This window comes from Megascapheus bottae, chromosome 3 (genome assembly GCF_031878675.1).
Source record: "Megascapheus bottae isolate mThoBot1 chromosome 3, mThoBot2.hap1, whole genome shotgun sequence".
In the NCBI taxonomy this organism is placed as follows: domain Eukaryota; kingdom Metazoa; phylum Chordata; class Mammalia; order Rodentia; family Geomyidae; genus Megascapheus; species Megascapheus bottae.
The window spans coordinates 78,093,111-78,108,009 of record NC_143511.1 but is presented as its reverse complement, the minus strand read 5'-3'; the positions used below and the strand labels follow the sequence as shown (position 1 = coordinate 78,108,009).

The 14,899-nt window shown below is 40.6% G+C and overlaps 1 protein-coding gene across 1 annotated transcript in view; it reads left to right on the top strand.

The window, feature by feature from the left end:
- The window catches only part of Brinp1 (BMP/retinoic acid inducible neural specific 1), a 182,814-nt gene that overhangs the window by 31,123 nt on the left and 136,792 nt on the right, over positions 1–14,899 (top strand). The gene's annotated exons all lie outside the window — the stretch shown is intronic.

Genomic DNA, 14,899 nt, shown 5'->3' with positions numbered 1-14,899 from the left:
CTTTCTGAACGAGTCAGGCATAGGAGGAATTTGAACCTTGAAAACTGGCAGATTAGACGTGTTTGTAGATAATGGTTGAGTCTTAGAGCGAATGGAAATTGGAGTGACTGTGATCATGAGATCACTTTTTAGTTAGAAAGCAAAAGCAGGACTGGGAAGTCAATTATGCCACATTAGAGAAGATGATTTGGTTTTTAATTAATATGTGTAAACTTGATCTCTTGAGCCTGGGGTCAAAAATTGATGGGCCTCTTGGCACATGAATGTGTTGAATTTAATGCTTATAGGTCAGTGTTGGGAAGAGATTATTTGCCAAGGCATAACAGTGGAGGGATTCCATATACATATCTACATTTCCTCGGGGTTTCTGTAGAGAAAGAGGTGACCTGGCATAGGAGAAGCCTGCTGTTCTTATATACTGAGGAATATGATTCCCTTTGTTATCAGACCTTCCTGTCCTCCTTCTCTTCCTTTTTTCCTCCTCTCCCTCTCCTTCTCTTCATCTTCTTCCTCCTCCTCTTCCTCTTCCTCCTCCTCCATCTCATCCTTCTCCCATTTCTTACCCAACTTTAAGCTCTTTGATTAAGTCATCACCTGTAACAAAAGGAATGGAAGATCAGTTGTCCTTTGATGTAAGAAAGGAAGGATAGCCAGGTGCTGTGGCTCACTCCTGTAATCTTAACTACTCAGGAGGCTGAGATCTGAGGATCAAGGTTCAAAGCCAGCTCAGGCACAAAAGGACCTGAGACTCTTATCTCCAATTAACCTCTAGAAAACAGAAAGTGGGGCTTGCCTCAAGGGTAGGGTGGTAGCCTTGAGCTGAAGAGCTCAGGGACAGCGCCCAGGCCAAGTTCAAGCCCCAGGACCCACAAAAAAAGAGAGAAAGAAAGGCCAGCTTAAGGTTCAATTCTTTTATTTTTTGGGGGGGGTACCAAGTAGAAAGGAATGGTCCAAACCAGTAATGTGGAACCTGATGGCTTCTGTGATTATGGTCCAGGTACTCTCTTTTCATCTTCATAGTCATCTGGAGGTAGATTCACATCACATGTACATTGTGGAACACAGCAAGGGTTCAATCTTGATGTAGAGATGGCGGAAGCTAATGTTGCACATGTACACTCATTTCCATCCCCGGAAACACATCCAAAAAGACTTTTCTGTACACGAGCTTTTCTATCCACAGATGTAACCAGCTTGTTAGTAGGGAAACCTGGGTCCAAACTTCTTTCCTCAACTCTCCTTCTGACACTGCCTTACTTCGTGTTTGTTCCTTGGATTCTTTAGAGTTTGTATTCTGGTGCAGAGGTGGTGATGTACTAAAAAAAAAATCCGTCAGCATTGTCATGAGGAAATCAATATTTGAGGCTGTTTACTTGCTCATCAAACATTTATTGGAGCATCTGCTTCATTCATGGCTGTAGACCAGGAGAATGTAGTTCAGGAGGTGAATAGTGAGGTGGATATAGTAAGGTTAGTAAAGATAAAATCTGCACAGGAAGGGAGGTAGGCAGATCTACTAGCAGTTGATTTTTCTTCTCTTTCCATTCCTTTTACCCTCCTTATAAAAAGAAAGCAGCTTGATCCATTTCCATGGAATCAGGAGCATGTACATTTTCCTTTATATTTTCTCGCCTATTTTGTTAACACTGCAGTAAATATTAATATTTTATTATATTCGTTTAGGAGGGATCCATTCTTCTTTATCCTCATAGTCTTTCCTCCTTCTCCCCCCCACCCCCGCCCCTCTCTCTTCCTCATCTTGTGAAACAGACACATCCCATCTGGTCCTGTTCTTCCACCACACATCACCTATAAACTGACACAGGGTTCTGAAGTTCTGAGGCTGGGTTTGTACCCTCAGGGACCTTGAGAGCAGACCAGAAAGAGCTAGGCTGGCTCCATGAGCATCTTTTTAAAATCAATACAACTACTATGTTTCCATCTCTCTACTGGATTGCAGCATTCTGGTTCCCTCTGCTCCCTAGCTTTTCATCCTTCTTCTGATTTTACTCTTTCTCATATAGTCCGTTTTCTCTGTCACTTCTTCACTGCATTCCCCAAAGGTCCACATGTCCCTGTGTCCCTCACATATCCATTATAGTATGATTGCTCTTACAATAATGTGAAGCTGAATTTGCAGTTTTTGACATCACTGGAAACGGTCTTTATGTAAAAATTAAACAACAACTTATCTCCCAGCCCCACCCAATGAAAATCGATTTCTGTTGGAACACCATGAAAGTAGACTTGAAGTAGTAAAAATAGTATACCAGAAGGGGACATGGAGATGCAGTCTATACTCTATCTTCAGCCATGAACTCCCTGTGATCCCGAGTAAGCCTTGGGTTTCTTTTTTATAAAATGAAGCAGCTGTATTTGACTCTCTTCTAGGACCAGTCAAGATAAAATTTGCCAGAGAAATAGAAGAAGAAAACTTTTGAGATAAGTCTTCTTTTGAACATGTACCTGACACATGTATATAGGGATGATCTATATATGTATATATACATATATGTGTGTATGTATATATATACATCAAAGGACCTCATGCTTGGCTGTTTTACTCAAGGCTGGTACTCTATCACTGGCACCATGCCTCTGCTTCTGGCATCTTGCTGGTTAATTGAAAATAAGAGTATGTATTTGTCTGTCCAGACTGGCTTTGAATCAAGAGTCTCAGAACCCAGCCTCCTGAGTAGCTAGGATTATAGGCATCAACCATCAGCACCAGACATCAAGAGACTCTTTCCTCAAATACATCAACTGTAGTTAAGTGTCAGATGTATGGAAAGCCAGTGAGACTCAGAGAAGAACCCCCACAACTCACACCCCAAGAACTAACCACCTGTAGGAGAACATAATGGTTCTTCAGGAAAGCTCTTTCACTTTCCTGTGGATCCTCCTGGTTTCTTCACTGCCGCAAAGGCAGTGAAGATTCTGATCTTCCTGAAGGTAGAAATCCAAGATTCTGGTCACATTTGAGTTTGTATTCTCTGGAGAAATGGTGGATGATTTTGGGTCATGCCTCACCTTGTGAATGTATTGATAGCTTTACAGAAAGGGGATTTTAGGTTTATAGAACCAGTTACCTCATCCTTAGCACACACTGCCTAGCATATGAAAGATGTCCTTACAAGTACTTGTTGAGTGAATCACTGATACTGGCAAGGTGTCCAGAAGGTACCCGTTGAATGAAAGTCATCTATATATTGTCAGTCCATCATAAAATGTCTCAGTTACAAGGACAGTTAGAGGTCACTTAGCATCTCCAAATGTTTTGTCAGAAGACCACATGATGTCTGCGAGCAGCAGGATCTCACACCTACTTCACATAATCAGTAGGGGGGCCTGACTCTCAGAGCCCTATTTTTATATACTGTTTCTATGTGTGCATCCACCAGTGTAAATTGGATCAAGTAGGCTTAACCATTTCCAGAGGCCCTTCTGGGGTTTGTGTAAATTTTCTGAGTCTTTTGGGGAAGGCTCAGCTGGTACCTTCTTTCCTCCTCCCGAGCTGGCACTTTCTGTTAGTCTCAGTCAAGAGAACATTATAATTTTTCTCCCTGCTCTTCAGTAGTGCACGGCTACCCCATCACTCATTCTAGCAGACCCTGCTGAGTACCCATAGTATATCTGGAAGCCATTTTCTGTTTGGAAGTCAGTGGCGGTCAGCCAACATTTCAGTAGTATTTGCTTTCCTTTCCTAAGGCTTAGACAAATCAAATCCACTCACTTCCTCAGACCTGATCTCTCTTGTCTGGCACAACATCCCCACATTCAAGGCAAGCCAAGATCAGATCGGCCTGCTCTCTTTCTCTCCCTCCCTTCTCCCCATTTTCTTTTTCTTTCACATGCACACACAGAATGGGCAAATTTCTCCTTTTTTTCTTTTTTAGCAGTATATAAAATCACAGCCCAAGATAAGATTAAACTTGGAAGAAACACAAATGATTAACTGAAGTCTATCTACTTGGTTATACAGGTGCAAAGAACAACTTTCAGAGATGGGGGAAGACTACAGCTGCTCAAGTTCAAGTCTAGCCTCTCCAGTGTCAGTAGAAATAGGTCTAGAATTTGAGCATCCTGACACAGCTTTGCTCAGTGTCAGCAAAACCTATGGAATGCTGTCATTTATTCTGACAAATAACTGTGCTTCTGGCTTTATATTATCCTTTCTTTGCTCTGGGACAGGAATGGGAACTAGGATGGAGAAGGAAAGCATGCTGAGAAAGCATAGGCACACAGCCTTCACATTCTAGAGCTCAGTTTCCATGCTTTTGAACTGGAAGCTCAGTTCACCCATTGTGCTCATAACTTAGTGTTGCTGTGAGAATTGGATGAGTTAATGTTGTTTTTCATATCTAAGGTGCTACATATAAGCTCGTTCCTGCTGCTTGGCATTCTTAGATTTTTTTTTCCTTGAGCAGGAACTTTCAATATTTCAAAGTTGTATTTATTCTATAATGAGCGTTTGGGACATCCTGGCCAGGAAGCTGGTATGATATTTGGGGGCAAAGGATCTCTTTGAGGAGGCCTTCCATTCATCTAACTGCCTACTGTGTGACAGACTCAGCACGAAAACAGCCATGTCCTCAGACTGCATTTAAAGCTGCCTCTACCAGGATAGGTATGGGCTAGAAATAGTCCAGGCCTTTACTTTAGAGTGTCAAAAAAGAAAGGATCTTTTAGGTCAAAGGCCTCTTAATCTGCAAACACAAGCTGCTCACCTGACTTAAAGTCTCAGACTTCCTAGGCTTAAAGGGGCTTTGGTATGGAAAATGGATTGTGTTTTGAAGATTAAGGATCCTTTCATCCAAAGGATGCAGTGTTTCTTCCCCCATACACACACCTTTCCTCCTGCTCCCAAGGCAACACCTTGTTCCTTTCTGGCTTAAAACCTGCAAGCTTCCTTTCTTATTCATAGATGGATTAGCTTGGACTTCCATAGTCACAGCCTGTGAGCTATAGAAAATCTTAGTCAATACTTAGTGTCCTCTTCTTCAGGAATATGGCTTCTTTCCTTCTGGAAATAAGGGTGCAGCATCTCTACAATCGCATTACAAATAATTTTCATGGAGTTTTAAAAAATTTATTGTCGGATAATATATAGAAGTGTTACAGTTACATTTGTCAGGTAGTAGGTGCATTACTTCTCACACATTGATACCCCTTCTCATGTTTTTGTCTCTGATTCCCTTCCTCTCATCATCTTGCTTTTCCCCTTTCCCTTCCCTATTTCAAATAAACAAATAAATGTATGCATAATATACCAGGAAACAAAGTCAGATATAGTAACAATATAAGATTAACCATAAGAGCAAAAAAAGAGAGGAGAAATAATATAGTACATTAAGAACAAGCATCACACAAGATAAAGCTCTTGTTTCTATATCCTAGAGATTCTTTAATTTAGTCTCATCCTATATGACCTTATGTATATAGTTTTTGAGCTATTGTAATCCTCTGTTAGGAGAGTCCTAGACGTGTGTTAGTTATTCCAAAGGAGGGAAACCTTTCTAAGTCTTTACAATGCCTCTGTGGGGAGGCCATTCTTTTAAACACCCATGCCTCTTTGCTCTGCAGCATCTATTTTACTACTTTGCATGCAGTCGGTAAATTTTCCTAATTCTGAGCTTCTGCTTACACTGGTCCCATAACTTAGTATATCTCTGCTGAAGTCCTTCCTTTCACCTTTCTGCTTTATAGCAAGAAAAAAAAAATCCTACTTGACTCATTAGAACCCAAATCAAATCTTGGCCCTGCTGAGAAGTCTTCTTGAAGTTGCTCTCTCTGAGTTAACTTTTCTCTTGCTTTGTGCCAACAATTCATTGTACAGGTAGCTAATAAAACTCAGTTCACTGTTCTGTAACTTAAGCCACAGATTTATCTCCTGTGGAGCCCGAAAGCTATGGGTGCTCTTTTAATTCTCCTTGATTACCTAGAGTTTGACATACTTCCCCCTAATCTCAGATCCCACATGGCACTTTCAGCCACTGGTTTCCTTTCCCACCCATACGTTTTTCTTCAATTATGGGTCTGTGTCATATGTGTATACAAAAATATACTAAACCCTTGTTATAAAATAAAATTTCCCCATTACCTTCTCTCTCTTTTTGTTGCCAGTCCTGGGCTTGAACTCAGGGCCTGAGCACTGTCCTTGGACTTTCTCAAGGCTAGAGCTCTACCACTTAAGCCTCAGCACCATTTCCAGCTTTTTTCTATGTATGTGGTACTGAGGAATCGAACCCAGGTCTTTGTGCAAGCTAGGCAAGCACTCTACCACTAGGCCAAACTCCCAGCCTGATGCTCTCTCTTTTGCTTCATAGCCAAGAGATCTAAATTCTGTGTCACCATCTCCTTGTTTCCCATTCCTGCTTTAATCACTTTCCATGAACCTATAGTTCCTGTTGAGCTATTGAAAACTGTCTACCACCTCTGTAATTCTAAAGCACAATTGGCATTTCAAGTCTCTGTTTGCTGTTCTACTCTGCAGCTTTTGAAACTTGAGACCCTTCTAGCCTTAAACGTCTCTGCTTCCTTTCATACAGTCTCTTCTCAGTCTACTTCATTGGATCTTTCCCCACTTGGTACTGCCTCAGTATGAACATTTCCTACTGTTTGCTCTTGACTTACACGTGCTTGTGGGATAGTCTCCTTCACTCTGAGAGCTCTAAACACCACTAGACTGGAGTAATTGACAAATCTCTTCCTCCAATTTGGGCCTCTTTTTCCTTTGGTCTCAAGCCTTCTTTTGCCCACTGGAAATCCTGACTTGACCTCAAACTCAATGGATTCACAAGAAAGTACTTGTCATCATTAATTCTAAGTGAATTCATTTGTATCTAGTATTTATGATCCTGTATGGTGTTATCATTCATTTGACTCACCAAGCTAGATTTGTTATCTGCATTTCTCATTCATAGATTCATTTTCTCATTCTACCTCCCAGCCTCCAAATTTTGTTTGTTTTGCACCAGTCTTTACATTTGTCAAATACAAGACAGCTTGTACTATTGTACTAGCTTCCTTTATTTTATGGTTGCCCTTCTCTAACTTGGAACAATCAATCTGAATACAGATCTAACACAGAATTTTTCCGTTTGGAAGTCTTGAGTGGGTCATTCTCACCATATAGATGAGCCATTATCAATCTCTTAAACCTATATTTCTGTTCTAATAAACGTTCTCATGACATAACAGAAAAAAATGGCTCCCTTTATGATCCCATGGGGCTGATCTTCATTTCTAATTCGTATAGTCATTCATTCATTCAGTAAATATCAATTCATCATCTGCCATATGATGGGTTCTAGATTCTAGGATGCATAGGAAGGGAGTAATAGAATGTCTGCCTCGAGGAAAGTACCAATTATGTGTAAAGGTTTGACTACAAACTGTGGTACCCCATTCAGCTCTTGCTTCTGTCTTTTGCCACTATGCTTATACTTGTCTCTGTAGTGAGGGCATATTATTTGTAGATCCTATATCCAATTTCCATTCTTTTCCCACATGTCTTCTGGCCTGAGTTCTAGGGTCCATTTCTTGTTACTTTGTAAATGCTTCTTGTTTTTAAGCTTCTACTGGATGACATTTTCAGTAAGCACTGAGAGAGACTCACAGAACCCTGGACATAACTCATGTTTTTGCCTTGTGATTACCCTATAGTGAAATCACTTGATCAATTCTACCTTAGCCTTTGCAAGCCAAAACAGCATGGACTGAGTAGATAATTTGTTGAATTTTACCAGACTGGCACAGAATAAGCACTCAAAAGCATTAATTTCACTTCTCCTTTTGAAAGATCTCCTGCAGAGAAGGCTGATAATCTGGGGAGAAAGCTCAAAAGGTAAGAATTGAAATGTTCACATTTCTAAATGTGGCTCAAATGAAATATTTATGAGACAAAGACGCTACAGATAACTCTGTTTATATTGCTAATTCAAAGGGTAATACTTGAGATCACAAAAATAAAGTTTTTACATATTTTGAATTTTATTTGCATTTCTATGGCCCTCTTAACTCCAGCAATTTTAGAAGTTTTACAGCCCAGGTTGTATTAGCCTGATACCATCTTTCTAGCAGATTTGTGATAGATAGTTCTTGATTGTCAGAATAAGAAAACTATATGTATTGATGGCAGGCTTTTGGAGCTTGGTGTACTAAAATCCTGAGTCATAGAACTTAGAATTGGCTTAGGATAAGATTGGACAACAAAAGTACAATGTGTTTGATTCTTCCTGCTTCTTGTTCTTTAAACTTGTTCTTTTTTTCTTTTTTTTTTCCAGTCCCGGGGCTTGAGCTCAGGGCCTTTCTCAAGGCCAGAGCTCTACCACTTGAGCCTCAGCACCACTTCTGGCTTTTTTCTATGTATGTGGTACTGAGGAATCAAACCTGGGTCTTGGTGCATGCTAGGCAAGCACTGTACCACTAGGCCAAACTCCCGGCCTCAAACTTGTTATTTGATCAGGTTTCTCATTCAATTTTGGGCATCATTACAATTTTTTAACTTTACATTGAAAAAGAATTTCTTCTAGTCTTTGTCTGCTGAGTAGCTGGGATTACAGACATGAACAATGATACCCATGCACTTTGGAGATAACTTCAGTATTCAGTTTCCTGTACATAGGATCCATTGAGCTATTGATGTCCATTTTAGTATATGAGAATGAATAAGATCATTTTCTTTGCAGTGAAAACTTCATTCTTTGCCCAGATTCTTCTCTTTCCTTAATTTATGGTTTTGCCATATTGCCTCCATCTGGCTAAACTTGATGTCATGTTTTCAAGGAGTAGAGTTTAAGATTGCAGAAGTAAGGAGAAGACTCATGCTTGACTTGTACTTCCTGCAAATCTGCTACTAGTGATTTGCAGCTTTTACAGGAATATTCAATTTTTTAAAATCTTTTGTATATCTCTGTGTGGTTGTCCTGGGGCTTGAACACAGGGCCTGGGCACTGCCCCTGAGCTTCTTTTGGTCAGGGTAAATGCTCTACTCGTGGCCTTTGGGGTAGTTTATTGGAGATGAGTCTTACAGACTTTCTTACTCAGGTTGGTTTCAAACTATGATAATCCTCAGATATCAGCTTCCTGAGTAGCTACAGATATGAGCCACTTGGGCCTGATTTTATCTTTTATTCTTCCCTTTTTTTTTTTTTTTAAGGTAGGGTTTTATAGCCCATACTGGCCTGAATTCTCTGGTTCAGAGATTACAAGCATGAATCATCTCACTGAACAGTGCAAGCAAGTATTTTCATAAGAACATTTACAAATTTTGTTTTATTTTTATTTATTTGTGCTTTTAATTTAAGTTGGAACTCAGTGTCTTGTGATTGTGAGGCAGATTTTTCTACCACTGATACCACTTGAGCTATGGTTTCCTGGGTAGGACTTTCATTTGTGTCTGGAAATAATCTTGGATGATAATTTTCCTACCCTCAGGCCTCTTATATCAGGGACTACAAGTATGATCCAGAATGCCTAGTTTATTGATTGAGAGGGAGTCTTATCTTGCTTACTTCCTATATGAGTTGATCTCCAATCAAATCCTCCTGATCTCCACCCTCTGAATAGCTGGGATTACGTATACCGCGCCACAGTGTCTAGCTTTAAAAAGCAGTTTAGGAAACATGTTTTTTTTTTTTTAGCTTCTCTTTCCTCTTTATACAAATTCTTCTGTTTCCCAAATTTGCAATTTTGCCATATTGACTCCATCTGGCAAAACTTGATGTGTTTCATGTTGAGAGTTTGCTCAGGAATCGAGTTAAGAAAGAAGAGTCTTTATAGTTAGCATTCCCTGCACCTTTGCCCTTGGAGTTTGTGTACTAGTCATTCCTTGGACTGCTGGTAAATAGAAGGATAACTCCAGTTTTCTTCCACTGGGTCTCCTCCCACCTTGGGTTGGCTCTCAGGCAAATATTGCATGGTTTTCTCTTGTGTGGCTCAGCTCTGGTCCCCAGGTAGGAGGAGGGTCACAGTGCCTTTAGGATGAGTTCAGCAGAAAGTCACTTCCTAAATTGCATTTCCAACTCTGCTGCCATCCTTGGGCCTTCCTCTTTCTCAATTTCTGTCTTTAGCGCTCTTGTTTTCTATTTCTCTGGTATGAGTTAGGCAAGGGGGAACATTTAGCACGTTGTAGGAGTGCTCTTGTTGATGCTTAAGCTGGGAGCCTTCTCCCTCTCTCACCACTGAGGACATGAAGGGCAGCAGGAAAGTTCAGTGGTCTAGGTTTCATTGGGACTGCAGTCCTGAACCTAGAATTTTATTTATTATGCTGTAATCTGGGGTGAGAGATTGTGTCTTGGCAAAGTGCGTTTTGATGGTTTTTTTCTAAGTGCTGTACGGGGATCCTACACTTCTCTTTCTGTTGGGTTGGTATCATGTGGAGATCCAGGTTAAGAAATGGAGGCTTCAGCAAAACTATCATTTGGCTCATGTTGAGCAGGTAGAGGAAGGGAGAGTGCGGGCCTCCTCTTTTGCCCTCTGTCCTAGAATGTGGGCCATGGCCCAGTAATCCATGCAGAAAGCCCTAGAGGAGGTACGTGGTAACCAGGCTGCTGGAAAGCCTTTCTCTCTCATCTCTTTCTTTGCAGTGTGTGCCTAGGATGTAAATAATTTACAATAGCAACGATTAGAGAATGTGCTCTGTGTGGGATGAACCCAATTCCCTTAATGACACTGCAGGCTTATATATAGCACAGTTCAGCCAAGGGCCTCACAGGCTTTCTATGCTATAGCCATGTCAGGAGTTCTGTTGACTATAGCATCACACGACAGGGAGCCTGTGACTCATTGAAGGTCACAGGAGGTCAAGGGCAGCACTTAGAATAGAACCAGCCTTGTTATTCCCAAGCTCTAAATCTCAACTTTGCAGGAAAGTCCCTTTATGAATGTTCTGGAAGCAGAAAGGCTGCAAAATGCAAGGTAGAAGATATTCTGAGCTGTCTCTAAGATATAGATTAAGAGCTGTGACCCTGGAACAGGAATTTTTATTTGTAGTATATTTACTGTGTGTTGGTTGGTTAATTTATAGATTTTTGGAAGCAAGAGGCAAGTGAATGTGGGGCAGCTAAAGACTTGTAATGAAGAGTTCCTCAAATTGGCAGAAAGAGGGGACAGAGAAGAGAGACCTTCATTAGCAATGTCATAGAGCAGAAGAGTTCATCATCTTCCTGCAATGCCAAAGAGAAACAGAGTAGCAGCCAAACATGGAATTAAAAAAATTCTAGTGTACATGAAGATTAATGTAAGAGAAATAATAGGTGGACTTCATTTTAATATATTTTACTTAAAGAAAATGCGTGCAAAGTAGTATTTCAACATAAAATTAGCATTGAACTTTAGGAGATATCTTCCATTATATGGTTGCCACCAGTTTCTTGAAATTCAATAGTTGTGCCTTAGGACTAGCCACTACTTGATAGGCTTGTTGTCCAGCAATGGATAACTTAGCCCTGTATTCTAATCCTGCTAGCTCTGAGGCTTTAGGCCAGTTTCTTAACCTTTGTGAACCTCAACTTCTTATTTGTTCCATGGCGGGGGGGAGGAAACTATGACTCTTCATTCTCATATAAGGAACCAGAGTGGTTCATCAACAAACAAAGTAAAGGCTCATTAAGTGCTCAATTCCTTCCTGAAAATACTTGCAGAGAAGCTTTCACGTGGAAGATTGAAATGCAGCTGGCCTTTGCCTGTCTCTGACCTTTTCTCTTTTCTTTCCTTCCACTGACATTGCTTATTCCACCCCATTCACTCCCTAAGCCTCTGTACTGTCTATTCCTTCACTTTCTCCAAGTCTCTGCTTATGACACTTGGAGAATGTGGAGATTTATGAGAGTGGGAAAGTTATTGAGTGTTGACTGAGAAAGAGCCATGTCTACCATGTGGAATATGCCTTCATTAATATTGAAACTAGAGTGTGTGCTTTGGTATTATGAAAAGAACAGGAAATTTTTAGAGGCAATGATATTGTACGTGCTTAACAATTAAGTCATGCGACCCTTATTTTAGATTGACTCTCCAACAGTAAAGAAATCTTGTACTGAGTGGGCTTTACAAAGTCATACCTCATCTGACAGCATTTAGATAATAAATTCTCTCATCTTCTCACTGAACAAAAGTATCCATTTTTATTAAAACGTACTTCATAGAAATACCCATTTTTATTATTAGTGCTCTTTGGATTATGACGATTGACTGAGTCAACAGAGTTATTCTGACTTCTTCCATGTTCTCACCGCAACTTGCTGAAATGCAGGTTTATCATAGACCCTCAAAACAAAACAAATTCAAATACAGTCACATATACCCAACTTCCCTGTTTGGACATGGAACAGAGAGGAGAAGAACTGTTAATTAAGAACTCAAAGGGAAGAATTTCAAGTTATCACTGAAGTCAAGATCTCAAAGAAAAAAATAAGAGTTTAGGGTTGGAGCAAGATTTCTCCATCCATGTACCTCTTGTTGGTCCATATTATTCTTTGCTGCCTGAGGTTTTCCTATGCATTATGGAAGGTGTCCAGCAGCACTGGTCTTTACTTAACAGATACCAGTGGTATCCACTTGATTGTAATAATCAAAGCTGTCCCCTCTGGAGCCAAATGGCCCCTACTTGGGAAGCAGTGAGTGATAGCTGTCAAAAACTTGCTCCATCTAGAACTGTAGGCTAGATCTCATCCTCTTACACAGACCAACGGAACCCCCCGCCCCCATACACACATACACTCACACACACACACTCCAGTCCATGTGCAATTATGTTCCTGTTCCAGTTTTGAAAGCCACCCTGTTCTCTGTCCCGTTTCCTTGCAATAACAACTAAGGCTTTCTCTTGAAGACTCCCACCTGCACCCACTCACAACAGAAGCTCTGTAGCAAGGCTGTATGGGTGACATGCTGCGATTCCAGTGTGTTGGAGCTCACGTCGGGGATCTCTGAACAATTGCCTCCACCCCCCTGCTTGCTGCTCTGGAGAGCTCTGGCAGACAGTCTTGGCAGCTGTAGCTGTTACAGTTCTGGGCTCAACATGTGCAGTTTTGTTTTAGGCTCTGAACAAAACTTCAGGCCATAGCTTTTTTTCTAGCCCACTCTCGGTACACGTGCCTCCCTCTCTTGCCCTGACAGCTGGGGCATGCAGTGACAGGCAGATTTTTGTAGCAACTCATGATAAAATGGTGCAGTTGGGCAAGAGAAGGAAATACTGAGCTGTGCAGAAAATCTGCATCTGTTCCATTTTGATGTTTGTTGTCTTATCCTTACAGCCTTCCCATATTCAAGTAAAAGAGAAGACATTCATGTGTATTTAATCATGTATACAGGTTATTTTACAGTTGATAAAATGTGTATGTCCTCATCGTATTTTAACATGGTAGCCATAAAAGGATGAAATATAGAAACTGTCTTAGTTTCATGGCTAGAAAAGACTAGAACTGTTTGCTGCAGGCTCTTCCCAGTTATACGCATGTAGTCAAAAGAACAAGACAGACATAGAAACAAGCAAATACAATTAATAGAAGGCAGCCATTGCTGCTGTACAGTTATAGAAAATGAGCAAGTGGAATGCATGAAATTACTAGGAAGATACAAGGTCCACTGATAGCAGTATCCTTATCTGCCTACTGAAGGACAAATATGGTTTGGGTAAGCCATGGGAACAGCATAAACTTGAACATTCACTGGTGGAGAATTAGGTAGCCAACACCTACAGTAACATTCATTATCCTTAACCACCTTATCATTTCTGCTTTTTTAAATGCCAGGCACTAGATGAAACACTTAGAAGATAAATAACTTGCATGAAGCAATGCTGTTTATAATTAAAGTTTCAATATAGAGTAAGATAAGATTTGAATAGAAAGTGTGGGGAACACACAAAAGTCCAGTATTGAGCCAGTAAGTAGACTGATGATGAGATTAAAAAAAAATCTCTACATTTTCCTGGTCCTGCACAGTCATACTAGTTTTCATTCATGTACCACACAGACACATACATACTCAGAAATATAGACATATACAGACATGCAGACACATACACAGATGGTACAGACACACAAGCATACACACAAGCACACTCTATGCTCTCTCTTGAATTCAAGCATTTGTCTAATGCAGCCCCTCTCTGCTTAGATAGCTACCAGTCAGTCCAAGAGTCCCCATCAAACCCTTGGCCTTCAGTTTCTCTTCTGAACACCAAGGGTTCTTAAAACTCAAAGGCATCAGCAGGTGAATTCTCTGGTCATGAACTTGGGTTTGAAAGACAGTCCCCTGATAGAAGTGAAATCCAGCAGGCACATGAATCTCTAAGGTATCCAGACCAGAATAGTTACGTTGAAAAGCCACCATGAGGGCCTGTGCATTCATCTGACACTGCAGAAGCCAGAGGTACACATAATGAGTTCATGTCCATGCAAGAGGGAAAAGGGACTCTTGTTTTTGTCCTTGTGGGTTGTTTGTGAAGATAGTGAAGACTTAAGTTCTGTTTTCATGTCCCTGACTGGCTCCATGAGGCTCAGCTTTTGTAGTCATTCGTTCCTTCTTTCTTTAAACACACGTAGTCTAAATATTTACTATGTACCTTCTGCCGCAATAAAGGCATTTGGATACATCCTAAGGTTAGCAATGAGGAAACAGCCTTTCTGAGACCAAGTAGTTTGTGTCTGTCCATTAAACAAGTGTAAAGCAAAGTCAAGCCAAGAATGTGGCCCCAGCCACCACAGCTCTCATTCTTTTAACCAGAAACTGATGGGTTTTGTAAACTTGAAAGCATCCTAGTGATAGAAGATAAACTCTGCTGATGCAAATGTGTTAATTTTTTTCTTTTCCATTTTTCTTCCTCTCTCCCCTCTCTCTTCCCACCTCCTTTTTTGTTTCTTTTCTTCTTCCTTCTTGATCTCTTCTCTCTTAG